This window comes from Ailuropoda melanoleuca, chromosome 13 (assembly GCF_002007445.2).
Source record: "Ailuropoda melanoleuca isolate Jingjing chromosome 13, ASM200744v2, whole genome shotgun sequence".
NCBI classification, from domain to species: Eukaryota; Metazoa; Chordata; class Mammalia; order Carnivora; family Ursidae; genus Ailuropoda; species Ailuropoda melanoleuca.
Window position 1 is genome coordinate 20,875,640 of NC_048230.1, and position 10,378 is coordinate 20,886,017.

At 51.4% G+C, this 10,378-nt stretch overlaps 2 non-coding genes across 2 annotated transcripts; both read right to left on the reverse strand.

The window, feature by feature from the left end:
- Window positions 1-8,656: 8,656 nt before the first annotated feature.
- On the reverse strand, window positions 8,657-8,726 carry LOC117795840. The gene has a single exon (XR_004619994.1). It is a non-coding gene; the product is annotated as a small nucleolar RNA U2-30 (small nucleolar RNA).
- Window positions 8,727-8,865: 139 nt separating this feature from the next.
- On the reverse strand, window positions 8,866-8,945 carry LOC117795842. The gene has a single exon (XR_004619996.1). It is a non-coding gene; the product is annotated as a small nucleolar RNA U2-19 (small nucleolar RNA).
- Between the last annotated feature and the right edge of the window lie 1,433 nt (window positions 8,946-10,378).

The following is a 10,378-nucleotide window of genomic DNA, read 5'->3' on the forward strand; positions in this document are numbered from 1 at the left end:
ATGAATGAATGAATGAGGAGGGAAGCAGCGCCAGGTTGGAGAGCCCCAGGTCAAGAGGCAGTGGGGGACACAGTCTGAGGTCTCCCTGGGTACCCCACACCCCTGTGCTCTGGCCCCTTCACCTTGCAGCCTCCTGCCCCCTCTTTGCGGCCAGCAGCCACACCGAGCTACCGGATGCCGTGCAAACGTGGGCCCCTTTCCACGGTCACACCCCTCTCACCCTCCCCTCCTCCTGTGGTTCCTTTTGCTGCCATGGCCACTTGACCAAATCCTGCTAGTCCTCTCAAGCCCCAGGCAGAGTCAGTCGCCTTTTCTGTGAAGTCTGCTAGGGTCCCTTTGCTGGATCCAAACTCCCGTAGCTTGTTCTCTGGGCCTCCCCTCTCAATCTGCACGGGCCTGCTGGGGTCATTGCTTTTCTCTCTCCTTTAGGCCAGAAGCCCCTGGGGGCCAGGCTGGCCTGGAGCCAGCCTGGAGCCCGGCAGCCCACTGGGGTTTCATCTAGGAGACTGTGAGTTACCCAGGAGGCCAGAGGTGGGGTGTGTGCTCGTCTCCGGCCCAGCTTCTGGATCTGCGTGGTTCTCTGGTGAGAGGTGTATGTAATGGTATATACTGTTGGTGGTGGTGGTGGGTGATTTCAGAAGCCTGGGACGGTAGCCAGGACCCAAGTGGCGGAGGGGGGGCATGGAGTTCCTCTTAGAAAGATGTGGAGTCTTCGGGTCGGAGAGAAGGAGTGAGGTGAAAGAGGCACCGGGGGAAGAGTGAGGGGCATGGAAGGGTGGGGGAGCCTGGGGCATGGAGAGGATGGTGGGATCTGGGAACAGAGAGCTGCGGAGGTTGAAGCCAGGGAGAAACCATGACCAAGGGTCAGAAAAAGGCAAAGGCTTCTTGGTCCCTAGACAATGTGTCCCTTCCGGGCCTCAGCCTGCTTTACTTGTGTGGCTGTTGACATTGTTGGCCTTTAAGGAGACCTCCTCCTTTGGGGACTTTGGCGGCCCCCTCCTCTCCTGGTTTCCCACCTCCCTCTCCGGCTCCTCCTTCTCTACCCCCTCAGGGGCACTGTCTTCTCTGTCTTGCCCCGGGTTTGGGCCTGGCCTCTTCTCTCGGCCCTCTTTCCGGGGGGCCCTTCACACCTCCAGCCGCCTGGGAAGCCCCGTGAGGTGGATCACTGCGTTCGGCAGAAAAACGCCCGGCCAGATGTTCAATCCAGAAAGCCAGGAGCCAGCCCTTATCCCTCTGCCCATCTGTCACCGAGTCCTGTGACTTTGGCCTCCTATATCTCTGTCAATCTGGCCATCTCTTTCCACCCTGCTGCCACTGGCCTGGGCCTGGGCACTGTCACCTCCCACCTGGACCGCGGGTGGCAGCCTTCTAGGGGCCGCCCCTCCTCCACGCTGATCACTTTCCAGCCAGTCCACCATACATCACCCTGAAATCTTCCCAGAACACACATTTGATCCTCTCATCTGACCACCCCCACTGCCACTCTAAGCGCTCCTGCATCTCCCTCCTCCCTTGTCCCCCCAACCCCCCCACCCCCTGCAGCCTCTACACAGGCAGCTTCTGTACTGGGTTCTTGCTCATGCTGGGCTGTTGCAGGGGCTGCTCCCCAGGCCAGCCACGCTCTCCCTCAGGGCTCCAGACTGGGAAGTCTGATCTGATGCTCTGCTCCCTGAGCTTGGCTCAGGACTTCTCTCCCAGGAGTACCCGCCCCCACGCCCAGCCCCCAACACACTGCATTGAGTGCATTGCACCGCACTTCACTCCTTGCTTCCAGAAGCTCTCCTGGGACAGAGGCCATAACTGCCCACGATAAGGCCTGGCACAGGCAGGATAGGTGCATGGGAATTGTTTGTTGGTGGAACATTCCTTCAGGGGAGACTGACGGGGCAAGAAGGAGGAAGGCAGAGGCCTTCGTCCCAGGGCGGGGCAGTGAGGCAGTGGGGTCGGGGAGCTGCCAGGACCTGGGGACAAGCAGGGGCCTTGCTTGGGTTGCTGGCCCTGGGGTCCAAGTTGAGGCCGCCCTGGGCCTGTGCTGCTTGTCCCGTGGAAACGGACCTTCTCGGGAGACTCGAGAATCAGCAGAGGGCTCGGCTCTGGGCCTCTGCCTCCCAGCATGCGCCACGGCTGCCCCCCCTCACCCAGCAGCGTCTTCGGCAGCAGCCTGGGGTCCGAACAAACTGGCCACACGCAGATATGCCCACTGTCTCCTCCTGCTTCGTGGCCAGGCCCAGGGGGAAGAGGCTGTTCCCAGGCATCTGTGGACAGTCCCAAGTGGGGATCTTTTCTGAGAACTTGTAAAAAAAATTCATAGGGCGTTTTACTCCCTACCGCATACTATGTCCTTGTATGTTTTAATATGAAAATAATGCTTTAAATCACTTACCATGGGGAAAAAAATGGACACCCTGGGGAGAGGAAGCAAATGATCAGGACTGAGCTGTTCTTGCCCTCTTCGTGGGTTTGGCAAGAGTGCAGACCAGGAGCTGCAGACCGGGTCCTAGGCCCTGCTCTGCACACACTGAGCATGTCTGCAGCATCCACAAAATGGGCGGTGGGCTGGTCATGTGTCGGCTGAAGACGGTGGCCGCCGTTCAGCAGAGCAGTGGGTGTACGGACCCAATGATTCACACACGGCACCATAGGTTCCCGGCTGGAGATCTGGGAGCCTGGCCCTCTCCAGGCACCCTCAGGGACCAGCAGAAGCAGAAGGGAGCACCTAGGCCGGTGCCCCTGACCTGCCCCCGCCCCCCCCAGCTTTTGGGGAGCAGGATGGGGGCTGGGGGTCCAGGCCGTGCCGCCCCTTTGATGGCTAGAGGAAAGGGTGACCTCACCCTCTGGCCCCAGCAGAAGCAAGCGGGTAGGAGAATAATTAAAATGCCAGAGGTTAGGAGGTGAAGTTACAATGGAAAGAATGAAGCCCAGCGCTGCCGGCTGCTCTCCCACCCCGCTCCCTCTGCCAAGCCCACATTTGATTTTTATTTCGGGAGCCGCCAGCACAGCACTTGGGAGGGAGCAGAGAAACCTCACTCCTGCTGGCCCTGCCACGTCTGGAGCTGGGGCCCGCACGGGGGAAGGGCTCTGGGCCCCCCCCACCCCCACCCTGAGGGAGATCCTCCAGGGCCCTCACCCCCGGGGACCCTGCCAGCCTCGGGAACCAGGCACAGGGGAAGGCGACAAGTGGGGCAGGACTGGGACTGGGAATGGGAGGCGAGGAATGGAGACCCAGAAAAAGCGAAGGATCTTCCTTCCTGTTTTCATTGGCCTTTGCCCCTTTACTTCACTCATTTGAAACCGAGGGAGAGAAAAATCCTCCAGCCTCTAGCCTGCCCCCATTTCCAACTTTTGCGCCCCCATCCCAACTCTGGGGATGTCCAGTCCATTGACATGTAAGTATATGTGGAAGGGCTCTCCCTCCCACCTTGTTCCTTATGACTTGCTGGGTGATCCTGGGGAAGTTACTATCCCTCTCTGGACCTCAGTTTCATCTGTGAAATGGGAGAGTAGGTAAGATTAGAGGTTCGTGTCCAGAGGCCTGGACACTGTCTTCCGCAGGCCATCCTCTCCCAGGCACATCTCTTATCTGCCCCCTCCAGGGACTGGGAAAGTGGGGGGCGCTGCCGGCCCATCCTCTGAAGAGCACTGAGCCCCTTCTTCCTGTAGACGGGAGCCTCGGGGGCCAACTCACATTTTCCTGCTCTCGGCTTTCTCTGCCGCCCGTAATACACTCCAGATGGTTTCTCCATCCGAAAGCCGAGGCAGCAGATTCCAGAGGGAAAGTGGTTGGGCTCCTCTCTGGGCTCCTCTTTCCATCAGGCTGGAGAGGGGGCCTGGGTGAGGGACTGGGGTGGCTGGAAAAATGGACTTGGGGGGTGGGGGTGGCGTTAGCTCCACAGGAGGAGGGTGGGAGGTCTCCCCGGCTCTTCTCTGCTAGATGAGGTGCTGGGGCTGGTGGGAGAGACTGCGGGGCTGCGTGGAGGCAGGGGCATGGCCCAAAGCACCCCGTGGCTTCCTGCAGGTGCTCTCCCCGATGGATCGGGCAGCCCACCAAGAGCTAGCTGCTCAGGGGGCTCTGGGCCCCGGGGAGGAAGGCTTTCCGGGGTTTCCAGTGCTGGGGAGAGAACACTATCCAATGAGCCAGACATAAATCCTGACTGCCACTTTGAGGCTCTGCAAACCTTGACTTCTTAGAGCCTCCATTTCCTCGCCTATAAAATGGGGCATAAAGTGCTGCTTGGGGTGGTCGTGAAGGTGACATGGATCAAGGACAGAAAAGCTTCCCATGTCTCCAGGTGTCCAGAAATGCCCAGTGGCTGCCTGGGGGACCCTCTGAGCTTGCCTCCCCCTTAGGAAAAAGCCCTGGGCTATCCCGACTTGGCTCCCTCTTGCACAGCTTCCCAGTGGTTCCTTCTAGGACACCAAGGGGACTTTAAGTCACCCTTTGGAGGCTGTTTTGGCAATAAGCCTGGGAAGAGGGTGCTAAGGGCCTGAGGCTGAACCCAAGCCAGGGCTGGCCTCCTCCCTGGCCCCTCCTCCCCCACCTCAGCCTTGTAGGACTGAAGCCTGGGCCTGGAGAGCCACGTAGGACAAGGGGGCTGGGGGGGGGCAGTCTTTCCCAGCCAGGCCCCGCCTGCCCCTCAACTTCCCCGCCAGGCCAGCCTCCCAGCCACGCTCTCGCCTTCTCCCCTCCGCCTCAGCTGTACCAAGGGGAGTGCTTCGATTTTTCCACCAGAAGAGCCAGAAGCAAAATGGGAAACAAATCCAGCCTGGTCCCCTGCCTGACCTGTGGGGAATGGAGGGAGGCAGAGAGGAAGCCCCCAGCCCCTTCCTTACCCCCCCTCCCCTCCCACGCAGGACACTGGTCTGCTCCAGGATCCCAGGGGCCAAAGGCCTAACTGAGGAGGGGAGGAGAGAGAAAGGGAGAGACCCTCACTTCCCCACACCCACCATGAGGCAGAAAGTCTGGGGCTTGCAGTCTTGCTGCCTTCCCCCCTCCCCACCAGGCCGGTTCTCTGGAAAAGAATGAGAAAAGAGGCCACCTCTTCACTTCCCACTCTGAGGCTCTGTGTTGGGACCATTATCAAAGGGGAAGGGACAGTTACTGCTCTCAGGTGCTCCCTGTCTAGACAAAGAGATGGGACCTCCAAGCCCCCTTCCAATTAATGGCCTCCTCCAGGTCCTTCCTCTCATTAAGCTCCCTCCTGCCACCAAGCTCCCCTCCCTCACTGACACACACCCCCCATCACTGAGTCACGCTCCCCCCCCCATCCTGTTCCTTCCGCCTCCTTCCCCCACCCTGGGCTACCCTTCCCTGCAGTGAGCTCACCTCAGCCGCACAGAGATGCAGGCAGGGTCCCAGCCAAAGTCCTAGACACCTGGCAGGCCTGAGCCTTTCCTCTCCTCGCCCTAGGAAGTGGTCCCCTCTCCTGGCCAAAGCCCGCCTCCCCGGGCTCAGGGCCCCGCACTGCTGCCCTCCCTCCCCTCCCTGGTTCTCCAGGTGCTGCCCACATCTCCCACTGGACGGGCCTCCTTCCTGTCTGCCCACAGACACAGGCTAGTGTCTCTCCCCACCCTGCGCTCCTGAACCCCCACATCACCTTCCTGGCCCTCTTCTCCCTTCCCAGCACAGTTCTTCTGAGGGGTGTCTCAGTGGCCAGTGAGCTCACTCTTCAACCTGCTGCAATCTGGCTTACCTTGGGACCCTGGAAGGGAATGGAGTTCTCTGTGGAAGAAGATGACATCAACCGGAGCCTCTATAACCTGTCACACACCACGTCGACCTTTCAATAAAAAATTGTCAGGCAGACAGCTGTCTTCCTCCATCTCCTCCTTCTCCTTGCCCTCCTCTTTCTTTTCCTCTTCCCTTCCCTTCAGGAACAATTCAGTCCAGAAGCCTTTAGATAGGCCAAGCAAGGTAGATGTCCCTGGGGGTGGGGCTGGGGAATGCAGTGGTCCAGCAATGGTTTGGGAGCTCCAGTGAAGTAAGGAGGGCTTCTTTGCTTGGGCGGACAGCCAGAGCAGGACGGGCAGTGGGGCAGGCGAGAGAGAGAGAGAGCAAGAGAGAGCGAGAAAAGAGAGTCAATGCTCAATGATGGAAGCAGATAGCCTCACCCAAATGTCAGAGCTTGAGCAGAAAAAAGGAAGGCATCCAAGGGGGAAGACAACCTGGTGTGAGATGTTAAAACCCAAACAAGATAAGGACGATATCCACGTGGGGGCCAGCTCCGTGAGGGAGATTGGTTGGACCCTGAAGGGGCATTTGACTGAGGCAGTGGCCAAGCCCCAAGAAGGGGAGTCCACAGGGGATAAGAAGGGCATCCCTGAAAAGGCGGGGGCAGGGCATCCAAAGGGTGTGGGATGTCAGAGCCTGTTGAGGTGAAGAACATGTCCAGGTGGGGGAGAGGGTGGTCGTGGTGGCCTGGGGCAGAGTGTTGGAGCCCCGGAGGGCTCAGGAGGGGTCTGCATAGGGAGCTGGGGCAGCGGGCCGTTGGTTAACCATAGAGGGACCAATCCAATAGGAAATGTGTTGAAAGAATGAGCCAAGTTTCTCAGTGTTGGCAAAGGATGTTAAAAATATGGGAAGGGAGAAAACTAGAATGAACCCTACGGTGTTGGGTTGGAATTGGAGGTATTGGTGAGAACTTGAGATTTTCAAAATAAATAGATACAGAAATAAATGTTGATGTCAGTGTGTACATAGGTGTTTATGTTGTGTGTATGTGTCAATGCACGTACATTTATGTGTATACATGCATACATTTCCTAGCTTCACCCACCGAGAGGGTTTGGGAGTAGTGACATCTTAATAATAATGAGCATAGCTAGCGCCCAAGTCTTGATTTCTTTCCTTTTTTTAAACTGAAGTATAGTTGACACACAGTTAACATTAGTTTCAGCTGTACAACACTGTGATTTGACAACTCTATACGTTATGCTATGCTCAAGTCTTGATTTCTAAACACCACTGTCCACCAGAAGAAACCAGGACTCCTTTCAGGAAATGGCTGATTACAGGGCTGGGGCAGGGAAAGTACAAGACAAGCCTGAATCATCTTGTGCGAGAAAATAAAAGAAGTACTCAGGAATGATTAAATAGAGTTACCATATGACCCAGCGATTTCATTTCTAAGCATACCCAGGAGAAATAAAAGCATATGTCCGCACAAAGACTTGTGCAGGAATGTTTATAGCAACATTGTTCATAACAGTCAAAAGGTGGAAACAACTCGAATGTCCATCAACTGATGAAAACAAACAAAACATGGTCTATCCATACAACGGAGTATTATTCAGCCATAAAGAGGAACGAAGTAATTATACATGCTACCTTGAGCATGGTTGAGCCTTGAAAACATGATGCTAAGTGAAAAAAGCCAGTCACAAAACACCACATGTTATATGATTCCATTCCTGTGAAAGTCCAGAATAGGGAGATGTACAGAGACAGAATGTAGATTAGTGGTTGCCTAGGGCTGAAGTGGGGACAGGAGGATACGAGGAAGATAGCTAAAGATTACAAGGTTTACTCTGGAGACAACGAAACTGTTCTAAAATTAACCGTGGTGATGCCACACATCTGTGAATGTACTAGAAACCACTGAATTGTACACTTTAAATGGGTGAATTGTATGGTATGTGAATTATACTCAATAAAGCTCTGCTAAAAATAAGTAGTCAAAGAATGATGGAGACATGTCAGAAGAATGCAGGAGCCAGCTGGGAAGGACTTCCATTGGCTGGATCTGATTCTTTTGAGCATCAAAATAATGAATATTAATAGATTCCAACTTGTTGAATAAAATAGGGATCCATGACTCTATACTGATATAAATAAATGAACCCATGGAAAGTCTGTTGAGGAATGAGGTATTTACACATTCCCAAAGTGCTTTCCTACAAAATATTTATCCATTGTAAAGGGGAAAAAGGTAACTTTACAGTGAAGAAGGCTGGCAGACACCAACTTCATTAAGTAGTCAAAGTGAACATCACAGTAATGGGACAAATGACAATCAGGCAGTACCCAATAGGATGCAAGGGGAGAGAGACAGTATCATTTCTGCGACATTCCTACATGAAATGCTCAATCTGAATTTAATTAGGAGGAAACATTGGGCAACTCCAAGTTAAGAGACCGTCTACAAAACAACGGGCCTATAATCTACATGAGTGTCATCAAGGTTAAGAAGAGACTGAAACACCATTCCATGTTGATGGAGAATAGAGATATCTGAGAACCACAGGTAGTAATGCGATTCTGTCCTGGATTCTTTTGCTACAAGGACTTTATTGGGATCACTGGTGAAACGTGAAAGGGAGGTGTGGGTTAGATGGCAGTAAGGCTTCAATGTTAATTTCCTGACTTTGATGATGTTATCCAAGAGGATGTCCTTCTTCACAAGGATCATGCACTGAAGTGTTTGGGGGATAGTGGCAATTTCCTCCCAGATGAGACAGAGAAATAGTTTTTTGTACTATATTAGGGACCATTCTATAAGTTTGAGATTGCTTCAAATTAAATAAAATTAATTACCATGGCTGTAAAGAAGCTGGAATAATGCCTGAAACCTAAGAGAAAAACAGATCATAGACAATACAACCTCCCAGGAGATCCAGATATTAGAGTTATCAGACATAGTTTGTTGTTGTTTTTCAATTCTGAGCTCAGATCAAATGTAGAAACCTTCACAGTTATAAAGGTCAATAGTAAAACCTTTTCATCATTGCTCAGAACTGATTAACCTTTTATATACACACATCCTCCCATTCTCATTCATCCATTGGCAAGTCCTCAGTTATCCACTGTCACAAACACACACACACCACCGGCATAAGCCTTATTGTTTTAAATTATTTTGTATATTTGCTTCTCAGAACTGCAGAGATTAGGCATTAGGTAGACTGGAAGGTCTTCTGATGCTCAAATTTGGCTATTTTCATCAAGACACAGTTTGAAAATGAGATTTTACTGTGTAAAGAAATAGATAAAAAGCTGTAGGGTTTCATAAAAGAACTGGGATTCATGAACAGTAAAGAATCAAATGGAATCCTAGAATGGAAAAAATACAATAACTAAAATTAAGAATTTATTACACAGATCTAAAGGCATTGTAGATGGAGCAGAAGAGAGAATTAGTAAGCTGGAAGGGAGTTCAGCAGGAAATACCTAGATTGAAGCACAGACAGAAAAAAAAAAGATGGAGAACACAGAAAATAGCACTAATGTTACATGCAATACAACAAAAGTTCTAACATATGTTTCTGGAGTCCAAAAAGGAGAAGAGAGAGATAATGGGGTAGAAATAATATTACTGGCCAAAATATACTAGCCAAAAATACTCTATACTTGGCATAAGCACCAAACTAAATAGGGTAATTACAAAGAAACCATACTCAGGCACATTGAGGTTAACTGGCTAAAAATTAAAAACAGAGAAAAATCTTAAGAGGCACATTACTTCAAGGACACAACCTTAAGACTGACAAATTGAAGAAATCAAGCATATATAATCCGAATGTGTTTTGAATATAGTTTGAATAGATGGGATTAACAGCATATTAGACATTGCAGAAGAAGAGATCAGTAGACTTGAAGCCATATGACGACATATCAGTGGAATGTTTCTGAAAGGAAGCACAGGGAGAAAAAAAAGAAGCACATTGAAAACATAAGAGAACCAGTGACCTAGAAGAGGCTATCAAGTGCTCTAACATACTTCTGGTGGAAGCCCTGAAAGAGAGGAGAAAATGGAAAAATAGTGACCCCAGATTCTCCAAATCTGGCAAAAACTAGAAACCCAAAGATCCAAGAATCTCAGCACTCACCACAAAACGATAGTGAGGTTGATTATCATCAAGTCGCTGAATGTCTGTGACAATGAGAAAATCTTAAAAGAAACTAGAGGAGGAAAAGGACATTACATGCAGAGAGATAAAATCATCACGGCCTTATTGTCAGAGGCTACACAGCCAGAAGACTATAGAATATAATTTTTTTAAGTTGTGAGTAAGAAAGGTACTATCAACCTAGATCTCTAAGCTTAGTGAAAATACCTTAAAAAGGAAGGTGAAATGAAAACTTCTCCGCACACACAGACGTGAAGGAATTTGTCATTAGTCAGCCTGCACTATAACAAATATTTAAGTTTTTCAGGCAGAGGGAACACGATGCCAGATGGAAATTTGGATCTGCACAAAGGAATAAATAGAATCTGAAATGGAAAATATGTGGTTAAATATGAAAGATGTTTTTCACCCTTAAAAATTGGTTTAATAGACAATTGACTATTTAAATAAAAAAGAATAAACTGTATTGTAGGGTCTGCCTTCCGCTCAGGGCGTGATCCCGGAGTCCTGGGATCGAGCCCCGCATCGGGCTCCC